The sequence below is a fragment of the Podarcis filfolensis genome (genome assembly GCF_964270895.1).
Source record: "Podarcis filfolensis genome assembly, chromosome: 2".
NCBI classification, from domain to species: Eukaryota; Metazoa; Chordata; class Lepidosauria; order Squamata; family Lacertidae; genus Podarcis; species Podarcis filfolensis.
This window is the reverse complement of record NC_139605.1, coordinates 76,885,246-76,906,272: the sequence shown is the minus strand read 5'-3', so window position 1 is coordinate 76,906,272 and position 21,027 is coordinate 76,885,246. Positions and strand designations below refer to the sequence as shown.

At 41.7% G+C, this 21,027-nt stretch overlaps 1 protein-coding gene and 1 long non-coding RNA gene across 22 annotated transcripts in view; one reads left to right on the top strand and one right to left on the bottom strand.

Annotated features, from left to right (window-relative positions):
* The window catches only part of TENM2 (teneurin transmembrane protein 2), a 709,050-nt gene that overhangs the window by 530,389 nt on the left and 157,634 nt on the right, over positions 1-21,027 (top strand). The gene's annotated exons all lie outside the window — the stretch shown is intronic.
* On the bottom strand, positions 6,793-9,321 carry LOC310755178. The gene is made up of 2 exons (XR_014544212.1): positions 9,170-9,321; positions 6,793-6,955 (listed from the first exon to the last, which is right to left on the bottom strand). It is a non-coding gene; the product is annotated as an uncharacterized lncRNA (long non-coding RNA).

The window sequence follows — 21,027 nt, the reverse complement described above, 5'->3', positions numbered from 1 at the left end:
TATATGCACTTCAAGATATTTCTATGGAAACTAAAAGCCTCCAGTATCTTTTATGAAATGCTACATTTCTTAATGTTCTAACTTTCTCTAAATCAGTTGTGCTCTTCTGATTCCCTTAATTTAAAGTTTATTATTTTTTGTTTATTCATTTTATTATTTTAGCTAACCTCACTCAAAAACATGCTACAATTTTTTTAAAAATAAGAACTTTTACACTCAATTTTGGAATAAATTGCAGGCCACACAGTCCAGCCAAAGTTAGTCACAATGAGTCCCACAGAAATCAATCAGACTTAACATAAGTAAAGGGACCCCTGACAGTTAAGTCCAGTTGCGAACGACTCTGGGGGTGTGGCACCCATCTCACTTTACAGGCTGAGGGAGCCAGTGTTTGTCCGCTCCGCAGACAGATTTTCTGGGTCATGTGGCCAGCATGACTAAGCCGCTTCTGGTGCAACGGAGCACTGACATCAGAGCAGCGCACGGAAACGTCGTTTACCTTCCCGCCGGAGTGGTACCTACTTGCACTTTCTTTGGTGTGCTTTCGAACTGCTAGGTTGGCAGGAGCTGGGACCGAGCAATGGGAGCTCACCCCATTGTGGGGGTTCGAAACCACCGACCTTTTGATTGGCAAGCCCAAGGCTTAGTGGTTTAGACCACAGTGCCACCCACGTCCCTTAGACTTAACATAGTTGTGGCTAAAGCCTATTCTATCACTTTCAACCTAATTCCCCCCGAATTGTTCACATACATATTTGTATACATTTATAAAGTATAACTCTCTCCACTCTCACAACATACTTCTCTATTCCCTCCCCCACAAAGTTCTCCAAGAAAAAAAGAATAAGTTAATTGTGCTTTATTGTATTGATCGTTTGCTTTCTCATCTGGTGAACTAACAAGAAATGTTATTTTATTTCATAAATTACAATAAACAACACAAACATAGTAAATAAAGACCCTGTGGGAAATGTGATTATGTTGAAATAAAGGGCAAACACAGAAACAGTCACTGAAGTACTGGTACCAGTTTACAATTTTGTTAATGTTGCGTTTGAGACTGGGAAATTGAAAAGAAAATTTGCTAACCAGGTGATAACAAATTATATGATGTTCATTAGTATGAAATCCTCTTTTAAAAATGGAACTTCTATGACATGATAAGAAAAGCAATGACAAACCTAGAGAGAATCTTAAAAAGCAGAGACATCACCTTGCCAACAAAGGTCCGTATAGTGAAAGCCATGGTTTTCCCAGTAGTGATGTATGGAAGTAAGAGCTGGACCATAAAGAAGGCTGATTGCCGAAGAATTGATGCTTTTGAATTATGGTGCTGGAGGAGACTCTTGAGAGTCCCATGGACTGCAAGAAGATCAAACCTATCCATTCTTAAGGAAATCAGCCCTGAGTGCTCACTGGAAGGACAGATCCTGAAGCTGAGACTTCAATACTTTGGCCACCTCATGAGAAGAGAAGACTCCCGGGAAAAGACCCTGATGTTGGGAAAGATGGAGGGCACAAGGAGAAGGGGACGACAGAGGACAAGATGGTTGGATGGTGTTCTCAAAGCTACCAGCATGAGTTTGACCAAACTGCGGGAGGCAGTGGAAGACAGGAGAGCCTGGTGTGCTCTGGTCCATGGGGTCACGAAGAATCGGACACGACTAAACAACAAAATGACATGATAAACATTGGGTTGAAAAGAAACAATATCAGGGTGTTGCCATAGCTCAGTGTAAATTCCTGTGGGCATTACAACTTCCCATGTGGACTTGGTGCTGACCACATGTACAAGTTCTTGCTTTGGAGGCATTTATTCGCTAAAACAAAATATTATGTCAAGAAGTTTACAAATGCTACATTGGTCACTATTCAACTGCCCTAGTGCACATTTGGGACTATGCAGGGGTGGGGTGAGTAAACATCAAATATAGAAGATGAAAATGATCCATTTTACCATGCATAGCAGGGAGGGACAACCTGTACCTCTCCAGATTTGTTGATCTACAACTCAGACCGCTCCTGATGATTGACCATGCTGGCTGGGGTTGATAGAAGTTTAAGTCCTGCGACATCTAGAGGGCCAAGAGATACCACTGATATAAAGGCATAATTGTAATGTGAGTGCACAAAAGAGGAAGAAAACAGAAAAAGGATCTTAAAAGAGTTATAAAACTGGAACCTTTAAGAATGTTCAAGGCAACAATTATGTACTGTTGCACTCAGTTTCTTTGTATAGTAACCATTATTATATGATTAAAGGAATCAGCATAAAGCCATTTCCAACAGTGTTCAGAAAGCTATAAAGGCAGACGGCCCTTTGTGGACCTGCCTGTTGTAAATATTCAGAGGCTTGAAGATTATTCTTACTCTAACATGAGTATATAGTAGCTTCAATTTTTGAGCCTAATCTTATCTTGTTAACTCTTGATTTTAAAATATGGTATACGTAATCCATTTCTTTACAAACCTAAATGGTATTTAAAAGTCACTAGAGTTCTCTGGTGTGGATCAGATATTTAGGTTTAGAATATTTGGGTTCTTGATAGTTTTAAATCTCAGGAATTTATCAGAAAAATCCTAAAATAAATATTGGCAAAGCAGCATTTTAAAAGCTAATTCTTTAATACTAACCAGACAGCTTGGATGAGGAATAAGCTTCAATAAATGGGAAACAGGCTGCAAGGGCCTTCACTATGAAGAGTAGTGAGGATGTGGAAATAGAAATGGGTTTTTCATTACCTGAGGGATTATGCTCAGACAAGAAATGCCGAATATGCTGAGGACCACAGCTGCACTTTGTCTGCTGTTGTATTAACAGATAATAGTGAAACAATGAAGCTGTGCAAGAAACAGCTATTAGTTCTCAGAAATACAGAAACAGTTACTTTCCTTTTCTTTAGCTTGAATTGCCCTGTTTACACCATGGTGTATGTCCAGTGTCTAACATTTTATAAGCAACAGATTTGTAAATTAATGTGCATTCTGCTTGTGTGCACTTAAAAGGCTCACAGAAAGCAGGTGATGGTTTCACACATTTCTGTTTTTTCTCACTCCTTTGTTACAATTGCTTCTGGGGCTTTAGTCACCACTGAAGTTAAGCTGACTCCCAGGTTTACTCTTACTCCATTTATTGAAAACATGAAGAGCTGTCTCCACAACATCATAATTGCTAACACTCATAGTCTCACACTTCCATCCCCATCTTCTTTCTAACACAGGCCTGTTGAGTTCAAAAACTGAGGCGAAATCTTGACTGTGGGGTGCTGTTGTTTTTTGGCCATATACTATTTAATCTCCTTTCCATTCCTTGTACGCTACTGTAGATTTGTTCTGCCTTTGTCTTCATATATACATAGTTTGCTATTTTCTTCGTTCTGTGCAAGATTGAATTCCACTTGACCTTTCACACTTACATCTGACAATTTCTGATTAGAGACATTCTTAGTAATGGACTACTTTTCCTTACCTTATAGGCTTTTTGGGTTTTCTCCTGGTTTAGTTGCCATACTATCATATCTACACGTGATGTTAGCTTTGTTGATTCCAATCATGTCTTTTTTTTGTAAACTGGGTATGCAGTGATGTTTAAACCACCACCCTCTGGAAATAATTTTCCTTCCTCTGCTGCTGTTAGAATAGAGTTCTTCACTCTATTTAAACCTAGTCTCAGTACCCTAGCCACCCCAACCTGGTTAACTCCTAACCAATTGGCACTGAGGGCTGCACCTGCCAAGTTTTCTATTTGGTCCTCATTCTCTGGAGACTCTCAGTCTTCAAACCAGACCCCTTAAAATCTTCATCTGGGCACAGCAACCTCTGCTAGTTCAGGCACTGCAGAGTTGATGTTGACCCTTGGCTGCTAAGTTCCCTCAGTGTCTCACTCTTGTGATAATTTAATTCCTTCACAGACTTTCCACTACAACCTGTGATTCCAATTCTTGGTTCCTTGCTGGCTTCCCTAGCCTCTGCAAGCCACAGTCTCCTTTCCCTGGCCTTTTGCTCCCACTTCCAGATTCTGCTGCTGCTTCACATGATGACCTGACCGCAATGACAGTCTCCAAAGGCTGAATAACTTGACCAGCCTTTTATGCTCAATCAAGTTCTCCTTCCAGCTAATATTTTAAAATTTGAGTGGAAATCTCCCCTTGCACCAGGTCACAAATCTGGTCCAATGGGGTGAGGCAGAATGTCCAATGATCTGTTTGGTTATAAACTCACCAGGTTTCTGTTGGTATTTTAGTTTTTTTGTAATTTGGCTAAAGAACAAAAGGGTAATTTCCTGGGTGCCTAGATCCAGGTTTGAGGCAAGTACTCTTTGGTGAGATTTAAAATCACAAAACATGTGGCAGAGTAGAGTGTGGAAATAGAGGCTGTTAGACCTTTAAAATATCTCCTCCTTAGTTCAAGAGTTTCCCACTTCCCCTTAGTGTAGAAAGAGACTGCACGTTTGAAGAGTTTGTAAGAAAAACCATTTTTAACTTACCAAAGATAAGATTAATGTGTGTTTCCATACAGTAGCAAGAAAAGACAGGCAGTACAACTTAGTTTCAAAATTAATAAGTGTTTCTAAATTATTTGCATAGAAATACAAATAAAGCCACACAGTCTATGCTTGGAGCAACCAATCCCGACATCCTTACTGGTTGGTTACATGGTGGAAAAGAGAGAGAGAACAAAGGCTTTGATATAACCCTTTCTCCCAAGCTTAGGGCATGTCACCTAGCTAAATCTTGCAAGATAGCTTAGTCTATGGGCTCAACCTCTCCATGCATTAGACTTAAGCATATTTTGTTATATTAGGATGAATTGTCCCACAATTTCAGTCTGCTATATATAGGACCTTTCTCTCAAAGCAGTTCTTGTTTTGACGGAACGTTAACTCACAGTTCAACTGCTCTAGTCACCTGCAGTACTATTGAATATATATTATATTTCTTACAGCCCCTAGCAGCAAGTGAATATAATGTATACAGAATGAATTCCTATAAATATTACTTTAAAAACAAAATTTTACCTCATAAAATCTATTTAAAGAAGAATAATCTCTCTACAGCCCTGCACCTATTTAAAAAACATCATGTGATTTTTGAGCAATGTAATGAACATATTGTAAAGTAAGCCTCAATGAACTAGTGGCTGAGAGGGCCATACCTACCCTGATACAAATCTCACCCTGGGTGTTGATGGAATATATTCAAATGAAATGTGCATTACTGTTAGGACAGGTGCTAGAAGCAGGTCAGTCATAACTCACACGACTTCAGTGAAGTTAATTCTTTATTCAAAGAAACAAACAGCTCCAGAGAGCAGGCCTAGTGAGCACAGCAACTCTTCCCAGTAGATCTTGCCCCAATGAAGCATCTGCAAGGACTGAAGATCCCCAGCGTCCTACAGCTGCCTAAGCCTCCTCCACTCCCAGATCCTTACCAAGCAACCTGAGACTCTGTTGATGAGTCAGTCTCTGCTCTGCCCTCTTCATACCTCTTCTGATCCTGGGAGACCAAGGGGAAAGGAGCTGGTCTCAGCAGGAGGAGGAGACCCACTGGCTTCTTCAGCAGCCTGACTGATCTCTGCCTCTCCCCCCCCCCCCCCGCTGCTTATGCCTCTGATTCTAGACTGCTCTCTGCCACAGACTCTTCTGGCTCACCAAAATCCTGTTACATCTTCAGCTTCCGACACCACCCCCTCTCAGTCTGCTCCCTCTGACCATGCATTGTCGTCCCACCACCAATCCCCTGACTCTTGAGCCTTCTTCCCCTGGGGTTCTCTTGGGGGTTCCCTAGCTGGTGCATCACTCCACTCCTCTGCATCCAGCCAGACAGCTAGGCTTAAGTCCTTGGCCCTGCCCCATCCCTACTCACACTTGTTTGGGCAAAGACCAGCATTCTGGGTGACCTTTGGCTGGTCACTGCTTCTCAGTCTGACCTACCTCACAGGATTGTTGTCGGGATTCAATGAGGAGAAGGAGACCCATGTATGCTACCTTTAGCTCCTTGGAGAAAAAGATGGGCTATAAATGCAGTAAATAAAATAAAATAAAGAAAATAAAGCAGGCTCAATCAGTTTCAATAAGGGCAGGAGAGGGGATTGCACTGGCTTAGGAACTTTTTCTCCAAAATGTTACAATATTAAAACAGATTAAAATGGACACCAGCATTTCTAAGCACCTGGATACGCTTGCCTAACAAGAATATTTTTAGCTTGTACAGAAAATAATACAGTGAAGGCACCTGCTTGATATCAATAGGCAGGGAGTTCCAGAGTATATGTGGTGCCACACTAAAAGCTTAAGTTCTTACCAATGTGGAATGGGTATTATGTGGCACTTGTAATAGTGCCAGTTCCACTAACTGAAGCAGTCAAGAGGGGGCAGGATGTTTGTGGGATCGTCTTACCGCAGTGTTATGCCACTATCTCTACAATAGCATCCCTGTCTGTCGGTGGTACAGAAATAAGAACGGGACCTATTTCCTTCTTTGATGGGACTGTTCCACAGTAGCTTCTTTTCCGAACAAAATCTTCACTGAAATTAAAGACAACGGACAAGGACCATATGCCCATAGCCATACTAATTCTGGCACTTCTTAACATCTGGGGTGGCCAGATCAAGGATGACAAGTGCAGACCTTTTTAGCCCTATGGCTGGCTGAATGTTGGTTATTCTCGTTATGGCTGGCTGAATGTTGGAATTATTCAAAAAACTTGTAGGCCGTTTCTCTCAAGGCCTGGTATGATAAAGTCTGGCAGTACTGGAAAATATGTCACAAAAGGTATGCTTAAGAAAGACACTTTTAATATTGCATGGCAAGTATTTATTGATCATGTTGCAAATGAAAACACCTTTCATAGAGTCCCAGCATCATAACCTGGTTTGTGGAATTATTAGCTTGAAACGTATCTTCTTATCTGGATTTAGTGTGTTGAGATTTTGAAACTGGTCCTTACAGTGACCCTGTAAAATAACAAAGTTTTTTTAATAAGTGAAATGCAGTTTTTATTTTTTCTTCTTCAGTTGGTCCTTTTTATTGTGTTTCTCTTGAGTTGTTATATATAAAATAAAATTTGGTTTAAAAAATCACACATGCAGCAGAGATTACAAATTACTTCTGTGATTTAGTTTGACTTGTGTAGAGAGAGTATTAGGAAAGTCCCATGATTTTCTGTAACCCTCTGTTGCATGTCTGACCCACAGAACAAAATCTGCTGCTCACCTGGAGTGTGTCTCTGGAAAACGTTTCATCTTGCTTTCTATTATTATTTAAAACATTATCCTCCCGCCTCCCTCATTAATTCCACTTAATAGCATAAATATGGTTTATTAAGAGTACAAGCAGATCTTGGCCACAGTCACTTTGGCATGTTTGTCTAGGACTAAAAGTGGTTATGGTTGCGTTTACAGTATTATAAGCCCCCAAGAGTTTTAATTCTGTTTGCAAGAAGTTCTCTCAGCTTGACTGTGAGTTTTTACTGTTATTCTTTACATTAGGCAGCACAGGATTCAGGAGTTCTCATTTCCTACTTCCTACTAATCCCTAGATGTTGTTTTACTCTCCTTGTTGTGGCAAGAAAGGTTACATGCCATTCCCAGTGTGTGATGAGATTTCTGTGAATAGCTCTAGAGAAACTGTAGACGGAATCTTTTGCCCTGCTGTGATCAACATGGGTAAGGGTGGTCAAAATCACTTGAAAATACCTATGTTGACAAGAGGGTGGATCCTGGAAATAATCTACCCAAAAGCACAAATAGTCAAGTTCTTCGGGGCAAGCCTCATATTGCTTTGCAGACCACTTATGCACTGAAAGCAATAATCTTTTGATTGAATTTGCAGTGACCTGAAAGGCTACTTAACCCATACTAGCATAATGACATGTAAATATGTGTGTGTGTGTGTTTAAGCATCTTTTGCTGATTGATATTGAACTGAAAAAAGAAATTGAGCTGTACATGCCATATGATGCCATTAAACAAATTATTGAATTTGCAGTTAATTGACTGAAGAGTACAGTTAATTAATACTGGGATATATTTTCTTGCTGTTTCTATTTTAGCTGTGTTTTGCAGTGAAATTTAAATGGTGCTTTTAGTTTAATAATAATAATGTTGTGTTAAAAGTAACACATTATTAACTTGGATGAAATCAGATCAATGGAAAATACTTCATTGATTACTTCTAATATAAAGAATGGGATTTACAATTAACCAATAAAAGATTCTTACTGCCTCCTCTGGTCTTTTCCCAGCTAAATAGTCACAGGGGTGTTAACCATGTGTTAACCCAGAGTCGCTGTGAAATCCTCACAATTCAGCAGTTCCAGAGTTTTACCATTTACTTAGTTTTTTAAAAAAATGTTTATAGGTTTTACATAATTTTATACATTTTATCTTTAACTGTTTCGAAATATTAAAATAAAAGGTTCTTTCAAACCTTCGTACCTCCTTCCTTCCCTCCATGGGTTCCATATTCAAAGAAAAATATTATTTACCGTTACCTATCTGTTATATATCCATAGTTACCAAAGTTACCATTTACTTATTTTACACATAAAGCCAAAACTTTAGAAATGAACAGCATGAAAAAGCTGCTCACTAAAGTTTTAATGTAGGCCTCTGAATTCTTAATATACTTCATTCTGTGGAAACGTCAAAAATAATTGTTGGTGATCATATAAATTCTCATTTTGGCCAGCAAAGAAACTGGCATAAAATATTTTTTTAAGTGTAAATGCCGATTGCAACATTTGAAGTTTGCTTCCTTTGGGCTTGTTTTCTCTTTTTTGATCTATTTATGGAGATTAGAATACATGGAAGAACAGGAAGCGTGGGATATATTTTTGAACTGATTAGTTAACTCTTAAGTGAAAAGCTAGTTGGAGCCAGGGCTGTCCCTAGAGAAGCAGGCAGATATTGACAACTGCCCCAGGCTATGCACTTTGGGAGTCCTTGAATCTGGCATTAGTGACTACAGGTGGCAGTCTTCCTGCCTGGTCAGACCTGCCATCTTCTGCCCACTCACAAGACTTTCTCCCTTCTCCTTTCCTAGACCAAGAAAGAAGGTAGGAAGTGGAGGTGGAAGACTCTGTTGGTACAAAATTGGAGGGGAGGAGTAGTCCATTGCTGTTAAAAGTTGCAGCAAAACATTCCATCTTGGCTGTATTCCTCACTCACCAGATTCCTTCAGGTTCTGTGCCTGATTCACCAGATTTCTCCAAGCTTTACCACCTCTTAAACCATTAGGTTGTGTTCAGCCTTTGCCTCTGTCCCTGTGTTGTTATTTAACTCAAAACGCTGCAGAGCTATTTTACAATCAAATGTTGCAAATATAGAGAAAACAATTGCTTTGATGTCATAATGCAAAAGTGAGCGGGTGGAGAGACAATTATATTCTCTTAACATTATCCTTTTAAAGTCTTAGTAGCACAGAGAACCTCTGCCAGGGAGATTTTGATACCACACTTCATTTGTTTTGTTTTATTTACTTCCTTTCATTTATTAAATTGGAGAGCCCATGAGTCTCCAGGCATTGCTGCATTAATTAAAAATAACATGATGCAAAATTCACAAGTGATGTGCTGTAAAGTTTTTAGTATAATTATTTCTCCCCCCCCCCTTAAAAACCCTTCACCTTATTAGGAGAAATACAAACTACCGAGGTTAAATGTTTTAATAAGAACCTAATTTTTTCCCTGAGAGAAATAGATGCTGTGATTGAAATTAAACATGGAACCATGCTGTTTGTGATTAATGCTAGCAAATAGGAGGCAAAAGGAAACTGTGATTTTTATAATAGAGATAGGTACTCTAAACAGTGTTCCTGCAATCAAAAGGATACATTAATGGGGAACTTATTTGTCACTGAAATGGATGGTACACTTCGATATACACAAGACAAGGTTTTGATTTAATGGTGCAGTGATTTCTGAAGCCATATTCTACAAAACACATTTGCAGTCATTTTACAACTGATGTGTTAATTTAGTGGCCCATTTGGATGATCAAATCCTGACTTAATAAACCAGGATATGGATACACTGTGGGTACACCAGTCTTTTGCTACTTTTTGCAAAACAAACCACGAAGCTGCAATTAATCATGGCTTCCTTTTACATCTGCAGTGGGAACTATGGTGAATGTGTTCCAAATAAACCAGATTTGGATGCCATATTTAAATATGGCTTCTGGATCTTGGCCTATTTACAAACCATTCACCATAGTTCCCAATTCAGAAGTTGTGTGTGTGTCTGTCAGTAGCCCAAGGTTGTAAATTTTAAACTATTGTAGAGGGACAATGAGAAAAATGACGAACTTGACGGGTTCTTTTACTCCTACTGTAGACATTATGCTGTGCTACATCTCTGAGCAACTGCTTCCTTGACTTCAGTTAATTGCTCTCCATTTCTATGAGTTTAAGAAGGTATGAAAGACAGAATAAATTATTACCTACCATTAATGTTTTACCATGCCAGAAATGCAAATATATTTCAAGCCAGTCTTCTGTAAATATGTTGCCTGGCATGAACTGAGACTTCTTTGCAACTGCTTCTTGTGAATTTTGTCTCTAAAGTCTTAGATATTGCTGGAATTTTGCTTTGGTTTTTTATTCAGAATTTTCCAATGCACTGTAAGGATAATGCTCATGTAAGTAACACAACATCTGAAAACGTCCCCCCCCCCCCCGCAAGTCTTGCCAAGCACAGTGAAAGCTTTAGATAATACTGAGCAGTGGGCCAAGACAATTTTCTCTGAATTGTCCATAGTGAGGCACCAATTTTCATGCAAGGGAATTAAATTTGATGTGATACAATTTAATTAACAGTACAACATGCATTAATTACAAAAGTTAAAGTTGAATTGCTGTGATCAGACAATTGCTTTCTCTTCATATTACTCATTTTCGATTACTAGCATTAAGTTTTGACTTCTTTGTCCAGAGACATTACAAAACTGAACAATAGAGCTGCAAGCATAAAGTGATCCACACTGAGGCAATAAAATAAACCCATAAACTTCACATATAGATGCACAGTTGGGGTCTATACTGGTGGTGCAGACCAGGAAAAAATATATTGCGGTTGTGGTGGATAGTTCAGTGATACACAAACCCAATGTGCAGCACCTGTGAAAAAGGTGGATTGCATTGTTAGGGATCATTAGGAAAAGGATTGAAAACTTCCAATATTTTAATGCTTTTGTGAAAACCTTTGGTGTGACTTGCATGGAATGCTGTGTACAGTTCTGGTGACCCCACCTCAGAAAGGATATTGTAGAGGTAGAAAAGATCCAGAAAAGTTCAGCCAAAATGATCTAGGTAGGGTGGGAGGATGCAGCAATTCGCCTATAGGAGGTTATAATGTTCAGGACTTCTTAGTTTATGGGGCAGGGCTCTTAATACAGGATGACACATAACATGTAATAGGTATTACTGAAACCTAGTGGGATGAAACTCATGAATGGAATGTAGAAATTGAGGGATACAACGTGCCCAAAAGAAATAGGAATAGGAAGGGTGGAGGAGAAGCATTATATGTAAATGACGTGTACACTAGTGAAAAGAATCATGACTTAGAGTGTGGCAGGCTGATGGCAAGTATATGGGTAAAAATTGTAGGAGAGGGAAATAACAGTAACCTTATTATGGGTGTCTGCCATAGACCTCTGTGAGCCTGAAATTTCCCATTCTGCCAGCTGACAACCAATACTGTTCACATAGAATCATAGAGTTGTACCTTTCACTGATATTTCTATGTGGGGTAGGTGTGGGATTCCAGTATAGCATATCTGTACATGTGACAAAAAGCACACTGTTTTTTAAACCCAGAAGCAAAGTGTTACATCATATGTAGTTTTTAAAATGTGCTCTTTATTGGTTTCGTCACATCTTCATCCCAGAATCCATTAGCTTTAGAATTGTCAGGAAATGGAGACAAATGTGTTAATGCTAGTACATCTGCAATATATTACTTTCAGTGAAAAAGAAGACTAAAAATATTGGGACAATATTATGTGTAATCCTATCTTATTTTTCACTGCACCAGCTTGATGTGCAGTATCAGTGCTTTCATTCTGCCAAGAGTAATGTTACAGTGTCTGCCTGATAATTGTTCAGATATCTTTTCAATTACAGCATTCGACACTGTTTGTGACAGCTACGTCATATATAAGGGTGCCTTACAAAGGATGTGTTTAAAGTATTTTGTTACATGCCTGCTGCATTCTTATTTACATTTACTCAGTCAGCAACCTTCTTGTTCCCTCTCTTGTATTTATCATATATGCTTCTACAATGCCTCTCCAGCCACCCATAACCACACTCCCTATGATTCCAAGGCTTGCTTTTAAAAATGTATATATTTTGGTATTGCTTCAGAGAACCTGTTAATAATAATAATAATAATAATAATAATAATAATATACCATCTCAGCATTAGAAGCACATTACAAAACATCAGTGATAAAATCATAATAAAAAACATACTGACAGCTGACAGCCTACTAGTAAAATAGTCATCATAATAACAATCCTTTAACCCACACTTGCATAGGACATAGATTGTTTAATAGCCATAAGCCTGGGTAAAGAAGAATGTTTTTTCCTGGCATGGTGCCAGGCAAGCCTCTCTGAGGAGAGCGTTCCACAATCGGAGTCATCACAGAAAAGGCTTGTTCTCTTTTTGGCACCCTCCAAACCTCTCTGGGATGGGGGCCATAGATAAAGGAGTCATGTGACAAGTGCAGGGTCTGTGTCGGTTTTTATGGGGAGAGGCGATCCTGAAGTCCTGAGCAATATATGACTTTATAGGCCAAAAGCAGCCCTTTGAATTGGGCCCAGAAACTAATCAGCAGTCAGTTCAATTGTGCCAGGATTGGTGTTATAATAATAATAATAATAATAATTTATTATTTGTACCCCGCCCATCTGGCTGGGTTTCCCCAGCCACTCTGGGTGGCTTCCATAGAAAACCAAAAATACACTAAAATATCACAGATTAAAAACTTCCCTAAACAGTGCTGCCTTAAGATGTCTTCTGAATGTCAGGTAGTTATTTATCGCTTTGACATCCGATGGGAGAGCGTTCCACAGGGCAGGCGCCACTACCGAGAAGGCCCTCTGCCTGGTTCCCTGTAGCTTTGCTTCTCGCAATGAGGGAACCGCTAGAAGGCCCTCGGCGCTGGACCTCAGCATCCGGGCAGAACGATGGGGGTGGAGACGCTCCTTCAGGTATACTGGGCCGAGGCCGTTTAGGGCTTTAAAGGTCAACACCAGCACTTTGAATTGTGCTCGGAAACGTACTGGGAGCCAATGTAGGTCTTTCAAGACCGGTGTTATGTGGTCTTGGCGGCCGCCCCCAGTCACCAGTCTAGCTGCCGCATTCTGGATTAGTTGTAGTTTCCGAGTCACCTTCAAAGGTAGCCCCACGTAGAGCGCATTGCAGTAGTCCAAGCGGGAGATAACCAGAGCATGCACCACTCTGGCGAGACAGTCCGCGGGCAGGTAGGGTCTCAGCCTGCGTACCAGGTGGAGTTGGTAGACAGCTGCCCTGGACACAGAATTGACCTGCGCCTCCATGGACAGCTGTGAGTCCAAAATGACTCCCAGGCTGCGCACCTGGTCCTTCAGGGGCACAGTTACCCTATTCAGGACCAGGGAGTCCTCCACACCAGCCCGCCCCCTGTCCCCCAAAAACAGTACTTCTGTCTTGTCAGGATTCAACCTCAATCCATTAGCCGCCATCCATCCTCCAACTGCCTCCAGGCACTCACACAGGACCTTCACCGCCTTCACTGGTTCTGATTTGAAAGAGAGGTAGAGCTGGGTATCATCTGCATATTGATGGACACCCAGTCCAAACCCCCTGATGATCTCTCCCAGTGGCTTCATATAGATGTTAAAAAGCATGGGGGAGAGGACGGAACCCTGAGGCACCCCACAAGTGAGGGCCCAGGGGTCTGAGCACTCATCCCCCACCACCACTTTCTGAACACGGCCCAGGAGGAAGGAGCAAAACCACTTCATAACTGTGCCCCCCAGCTCCCAGCCCCTCTAGACGGTCCAGAAGGATGTTATGGTCGATTGTATCAAAGGCCGCTGAGAGATCCAGCAGAACTAGGAAACAACTCTCACCTTTGTCCCTAGCTCGCCGGAGATCATCAACCAGCGCGACCAAGGCAGTTTCAGTCCCATGATGAGGCCTGAATCCTGATTGGAAGGGATCCAAATGGTCCGCATCCTCCAGGCGTGCCTGGAGTTGTTCAGCAACCACGCGCTCAATCACCTTGCCCAAGAATGGAAGATTTGAGACTGGGCGATAGTTGGCCATACTGGCCGGGTCTAAAGATGGTTTTTTAAGAAGCGGTTTAATGACCGCCTCTTTCAGCGGATCTGGGAATGTTCCCTCACAGAGGGAAGCATTCACCACCCCGCAGAGCCCATCGCCCAGCCCTTCCCGGCTTGCTTTTATTAGCCAGGATGGGCAAGGATCAAGGAGACAGGTGGTTGGTTTCACGCGTCCAAGCAGCCTGTCCACATCCTCGGGGGTAACGGATTGAAATTGATTCCATGCAACTTGACCCGACAGAGCTCTAGCACTCTCCCGCCCCAGCCCTGCTCCCACGGTGGTGTCTAGCTCCTTCCGAATATGAGTGATTTTATCTGCAAAAAACTTTGCAAAATCATTGCAGGAGATCTTGGGGTCTTTACAAGGCCCCGGTGGTAAAGGTGGTTCCGTTAAATTGCGAACCACCTGAAAGAGTCTCCTGCTACTATTTTCTGCAGATGCAATAGAGGTGGTGAAGAAAGTCTTCTTCGCCATCGCTATCGCCACTTTGTAGGCTCGAAGTTGAGCTCTAACCTGTGTCCGGTCAGATTCGGAGTGAGTTTTTTGCCACCGACGCTCTAGCCGTCTCAGCGATTGTTTCATCGCCCTCAGCTCCGAAGAAAACCACGGGGCTGTCCGGGCTCCATGCAATCGGAGAGGGCGCTTCGGAGCCAGACAGTCAATAGCCCTGGTTAACTCCGCATTCCAGCGGGCCACCAGGGAATCAGCTGAAAGGCCATCAACATGGGATAAAGCATCCCCTACCACTCTCTGGAAACCATTTGGATCCATTAAGTGGCGGGGGCTCAAACCGTTATATGCTCAAACCGTCTTGCTCTAGTGAGCAGCCTGGCTATTGCATTTTGCACCAGCTGAGGTTTCCAAACCGACTTCAGAGGCAGCCCTACACATAACACATTACAGAAATACAACTTAGAGGTTATCAGAATGTATACCACAGAAGTTAGGCCATCCCTGTCCAGATAGGGCATGGCTGGGCCACCAGCCAAAGCTGGCAGGGGGCACTCCGCATCACTCTGCACTACCCGGAAAAGGTCTGCTGGGTGGCATAGTGTGGATGCAATTGAAGCTTAAAGTATGCCTTCTTTGTTGTGTTCACTGTCACTGAGTGAACTCCAAAATGTGCACTCACCATGGTTTGGTTATATTCATCTGGAGTTTTCCTCCACTTGTGTTCAAGCCGTCTCCCAGCTTGCTTCTTTGCCCTAAGCTTGGGAGTACACCACAGAACCAATTGGGCTCCACAAAGCAGGAGAGGGCACTCAGGAGCAATTGTGTTGATGGCCAAGCCGTATGGATACAGATTGTCCAGGCTCTCAATAGGAGGGCAAGTCATATCAGTCAGAGAAAACCCCAGAGTCTTCTGGAAGCCTATTGGATCCATCAGCCTCTCAGGGCGGACCATCCCAATAGGTCCTCCACCTCTGCAGGGGGGACAGAGTACTGAAAATCTAAAGTACAATGGGAAGTGATCTGACCATGACAAGGGATAGATGTCCTATATCCCCCACCTTCAGATCACCCTCTTCCCATCCAGTCCCTTCCCATCCCACCCATACAAGACCCAGAGTCTGATCTGGGATATGCATTGGGCCAGTGACATGTTGGGACAGCCCCATGGTTCTCATGGTAGCCATAAAGTCTTGAGCCACCCCAGAGCCAACCACCTCAGTATGAATGTTGAAGTCTCCCAGAACCAGCAGTTTGGGAGTTTTCAACACTGCTTCTGAGATCAGACTCGGGCGGTAAAGCAGCAGAATCTCCAGTCTGTCCTGATTACCCAGCGCCATGAACCCTCAGAATCACATAACCTATGAAACCAATCACAGAACCTATGATTAGGCATATTCTCAGAACCTTGTGAGCAAGTGATGTGTAAAGATCATACATCTTAGGAAAATCAAATACAGTGGACGCTCGGGTTGCGAACGTGATCCGTGCGGGAAGCACGTTCGCAACCCGCAGCATCCACAACCCACAGCACTGTGTCTGCGCACACACACGTTGCGATTTAACGCTTCTGTGCATGCGCAAAGCGCGATTTAGCGATTTAGCGCTTTTGCGCATGCGCAAGTGCCGAAACCTGGAAGTAACCCATTCTGGTACTTCTGGGTTCGGCGCGGTGCACAACCCGAAATCACGCAACCTGAAGCATCTGTAACCTGAGGTATGACTGTACTCAGTGCTAATCTGGCTCACCCAAGATATCATTTGCACAGTGCTCAGTGCATACATACGCAATGGCAACATCACCAAGGCCAATGAGTTATCTAGCTGTCCCCCTTGCTCCAATCACAAGATATCTTTTTCTCACAGTCTTACAATTTACAAGGTTGGGGAGTCACTTAGAAGGGTAGCAGTCTTGCAGTTTGCTTATTTAGCAGCCTCCTAAAATTGCGAGCACAGTTCATCCCAAAGTGGAGCCAAACCCTGTAGGCTTGGTTCTTCATTTCTTGGCTGCAACACCCACTTTGAAATCTGTCAGGAATTTTTGTGAAAGAAAACTGCATATAGATTGAAGTATTAGCGCCTATGTTTCTTAATGCACTTATAACCTGCTGCAGAGAAAATAGCTGGTGTAAAGAAGAAGAATGGCTCAAATGGCAATCACTTTGAAATTAAAGAAACAAAGTCTGTCCTCTTTATACTTAGGGCATTTAACAATCTGGCACTGGTATGAAAAAAAAGAGAGAGGGGGCTCTTTTTTCAACCAGAACTCACTAGAACTGAGTTCTGGCACCTCTCAGGTGGGTGCCATTGCCATTATAAGAGAACAAGGGAGGTTGTTCATGTTGAGTTCCAGGGCCTCTTTTTCTAGAAAAATAGCACTTGGTAGAGGTCTTCATGTTTCAGTGTATACTGTGTGCACGTAGAGCTTCACCTGCACTTTATGAAGCATATATATTGTATTCCAACTGTGTAAATAATATATTTTGTGATATCTAGCCTTTTAAGCCCAGGATAGCTGTGCTGCAGGCTCAGGCTTGCTTTTTCAATTTAAATTGTAAATATTTCACTGGATGCAGCAGACTTCTATGTGTCAGCTGTCATCTGCTCCTGGGTCCCACTCAGGCTGTGCCTTACAGCTCTAGAACTTAATAGTATCCTGAATTTACTTAAGGTAAAGGAATAGTTTCGGCCCTGTCTGACATTGTTAAAATTGCTTGTGGTGGCAACACTGAATGATTTTGTTGGAACAGTTGGCAGTTGGTGGTATCAGTTCACCACTGGACACACCCCCTTCCTTCCTTCCTTCCTTCCTTCCTTCCTTCCTTCCTTCCGTCCGTCTTGTTCTGAAGACACCAAACCAGCTCACCTTTACAGAACCAGAAGATGATACAATTGGTGACTTCATAACAACTTCCATGTTTCTAGAAAACTTGTCCAATGTGCCTCCTTATTCCTTGGGCTCAGTAAAACAGCTTGAGATGGCTCCTCTACTCCTAGCGTGCTTACCTACTCTTTTGTGACAGTAACTCTTGTGGACTTTTGTGGAGTAACTCTTTTTGTTACTCCAAATAAAGGTATTGCCCAAATGTTGGCATTTTTCATAGGGGACCAACATAGCTTTTCTTGTGTTTTATGTACCTTGGAAGAACGACAAATTTAACTGTTCAAGAGCATGATCTACATCCAGTAGTGCTTGGTGATATATTGATAAAATGTCTGAAACCAGTATGGCGCTCAGATTGCGATACTGGTTTCAGACAATTTGAACTGGCAATACATTGCCTGGGGAAGAAAGAAGCAGCCAATATAAATTCCAGACATCGTGATATATCAGAATATTGCAGTATTTAGCTGCTGATATATCACAATATTGAAAACCAGATATTGCCCAGCCCTACTTTGCTTTTGAGGGCTTATGCAATATTTTCCAAATTTTGGCTTGTTTGCTTCTGCTGTCTTACTTATCATTTCAGGCTGATGGCAGATCCCTAACAGCTGGACTTTATATTTCAAAAAATGGGGACCAGCCATTTCTTCTTTGTTTTAGATGTAAATTTTAACCTCTAGCATCTAACAGAGACCAATCCATCAATGTCTGTAATATTCATTTTGAGTCTAGGTCTAAATGCAGATCTTTTAGCTATAACTTGTACCCAATTTTCACAAATTGGTTGGTCCATTTTAGTTGATATTGCTCAACTGCAGATTTATTTCCCCTTTAAACTTTCCTTTTTTAAAGGAAATATTCTGCATTTCATACAAGGAGTTATGAAAATGCAAAGGAATCTATAACATGCTTGTATTAATCATCTTTGCCTACAGGCATCTGTCTTGTAAAGGCAGATTTTAGGTCTTCAAAGGAATGGCTTATGAATCCTACCTAGCTTCACATATGTGTGGCCATAGGTAAAAAATAACACTTGGAGAAAGACTCTGTGATAGTAGCAATTTTGAGATTAAATATGAAAATGAGCAAATTCCTTAGAAGTTATGTATGTTTCAAGGCAAGTGTAGAATGTGTGCTGTGCTAGAGTAGAGAATTTGTGTTTGTGGGCATATCCACATGGTAACTCTCTACACTGGCCATGTTGCACACTAACATAATGTTTTCTGAAAATAGCCTCTGGGACAATTAAATTCTATGTAAAATCATGTAATTAGCAATATGGAATCATGTGGGGGGGAGCCTTGGACAGAAATAACTAATTTGACTTACCTGCAGTCATCAAGAGCAATAAATTGTTGTTGGCATCTGTCTGTCTTGGAAGACAATAAAAGAGTGCCTCCTCAGGGGTGAGGTCAAACCATTAGAGAGTTACAATTTTTGCTGTGGCTGTAGAGACTGATACAGGAGAGACATGTTTTGTTGCAGCTGGGGCATATGAAGATATCTAGTTGTGATGATGCAGGTGTACCATGGTGTTTCTTTTTCTGTGTGCTCCCAGCAGACATTCCTCCTCTGGTTACTGCTGTGGATACATGACATTACTGATTGTCTTCAGGTGCTACAGTCATCTGCAAGTGATTCTCACATGGTAGGGTTAATGTTGCCAGCCTTCATTTCTCATTTGCTGACATTTTTGTAATGCACATTTGGTCTGCTAATGGGCCTGGTGCCTGAAATCATCTACCTGTAGAACACATCCTTGGGGATCCTGCCATCTTTCTTTCTGTGAACATGACCAAGCTAGCGTAGACAGTGCTGAGAGGAGGGTGGACATGCTAGAAAAGTGGGCTTGGGAGGGCACATCTTTGAGACACTGTCTTGCCATGTGATGTCCAAAATCTTCCTGATTCAGTGCTTGTGGAAGGCATTGAGGCATCGCTCCTGACGGGTATAAGTTGCCCACATCTCACTGTCATAAAGCAGCATGCTCACCATGCATGCCTGGTAGGCCTTCATCTTGGTTCTGGTCTTTAATATCACCTTTTCCCATACCCCTTTTTATAGTTGAGCCATTGCCATGGCTGCCTTGCCAATACGCTTCTCTCTCTCTCTCTCTCTCTCTCTCTCTCTCTCTCTCTCTCTCTCATTTATTTAGTTTTTCAAATTTTGAAATTTACAAACAAATGTCAAACAACCAAAATAGAAAGAGAATTCCTTAGATTCCCCTGGACTTCCCTCCTCCCTTTTGTGGGTCCTTATGTTAACTTTTTCCTCCTGCATCTTCTCTATTAATCCAAATCTTTTAAGTCTCCATTACACCCATAATTCAGTGTTAAACTACAAGTGTGCCAATACACTTGTCCAGCTCATTGTCAATTGAGAGGCTGCTGGTTATGGCAGAGCCCAGGTAGATAAAATCATCTACCACCTCAAGCATGTGGTCACCAATGCTGATGAGCTGAGTGCTGGTGACTTCCTGACCCAGGAGCAATAAAACTGAAAGTATTGTGTACAAATTTGAGGTGTCTAGGCGTGTCATACTGCCCTATGACGATTTGTTGTTCTTAGGGCTGGCTTTTTTTTAAAAAAAGGAAATTACCCATTTTTATTTCTAAAATAAGGTATATGACCGGATATTACGCGAAATCCCATTCATCAGACCCTTCTTACTTTCCGTTAGCTTCTTGATCCTTTTTATGCACCTTCCATTTTCTGTGATTCAGTTTGATCCTGTTTCTGGGGGAGAATGAAGAAGAAAAAATAAAGTGAAAATCCACCCATCTTGGGATTTCAACAGGATCAGGCTTTAGCAGCATTCAAAGATGAGGGTATAGCTATCAAAAAGGGTATAAATCAACCCTTTAATCACAACCAGAGCCACGCCAGAAAAATAACATAGTTCTTTTTGAAAAGACAAGACAGTGTTATTTACCATTTCTCCTCAGGGGTAGGTTTGCATATACAAAGAAGTTGGGCAAAATGGCTTTGAATTTTGCTCCCTGATTCTCCGCCTGATTTTAACTGAAAAGCTGGAGTGGGCAGGTCCGTAGCTTTGCAAAGAACTATGGTTGACATGTTCTGTTTTGTCTCAAGTGTACTGCCACACCAGTTTGATGGCTGGCCAGCTGCAGACCCCAGCAGCATTTTTGTTGGTATTTGTCAATCATACATGCCCTGGAATGATTTCAAGGGTATACAACCTGCCACATAACATCCACATTAGATGGTATCATGAACAGGGAAAGCTGACAGGTCACATGTGTTTGCATGCAATGCAGAATCTCTGGGAAAACTAGTGCAATGAGACAGGTTGTTTCAAACTATAGATGATATTGTTGAAAATCTCTGCATGA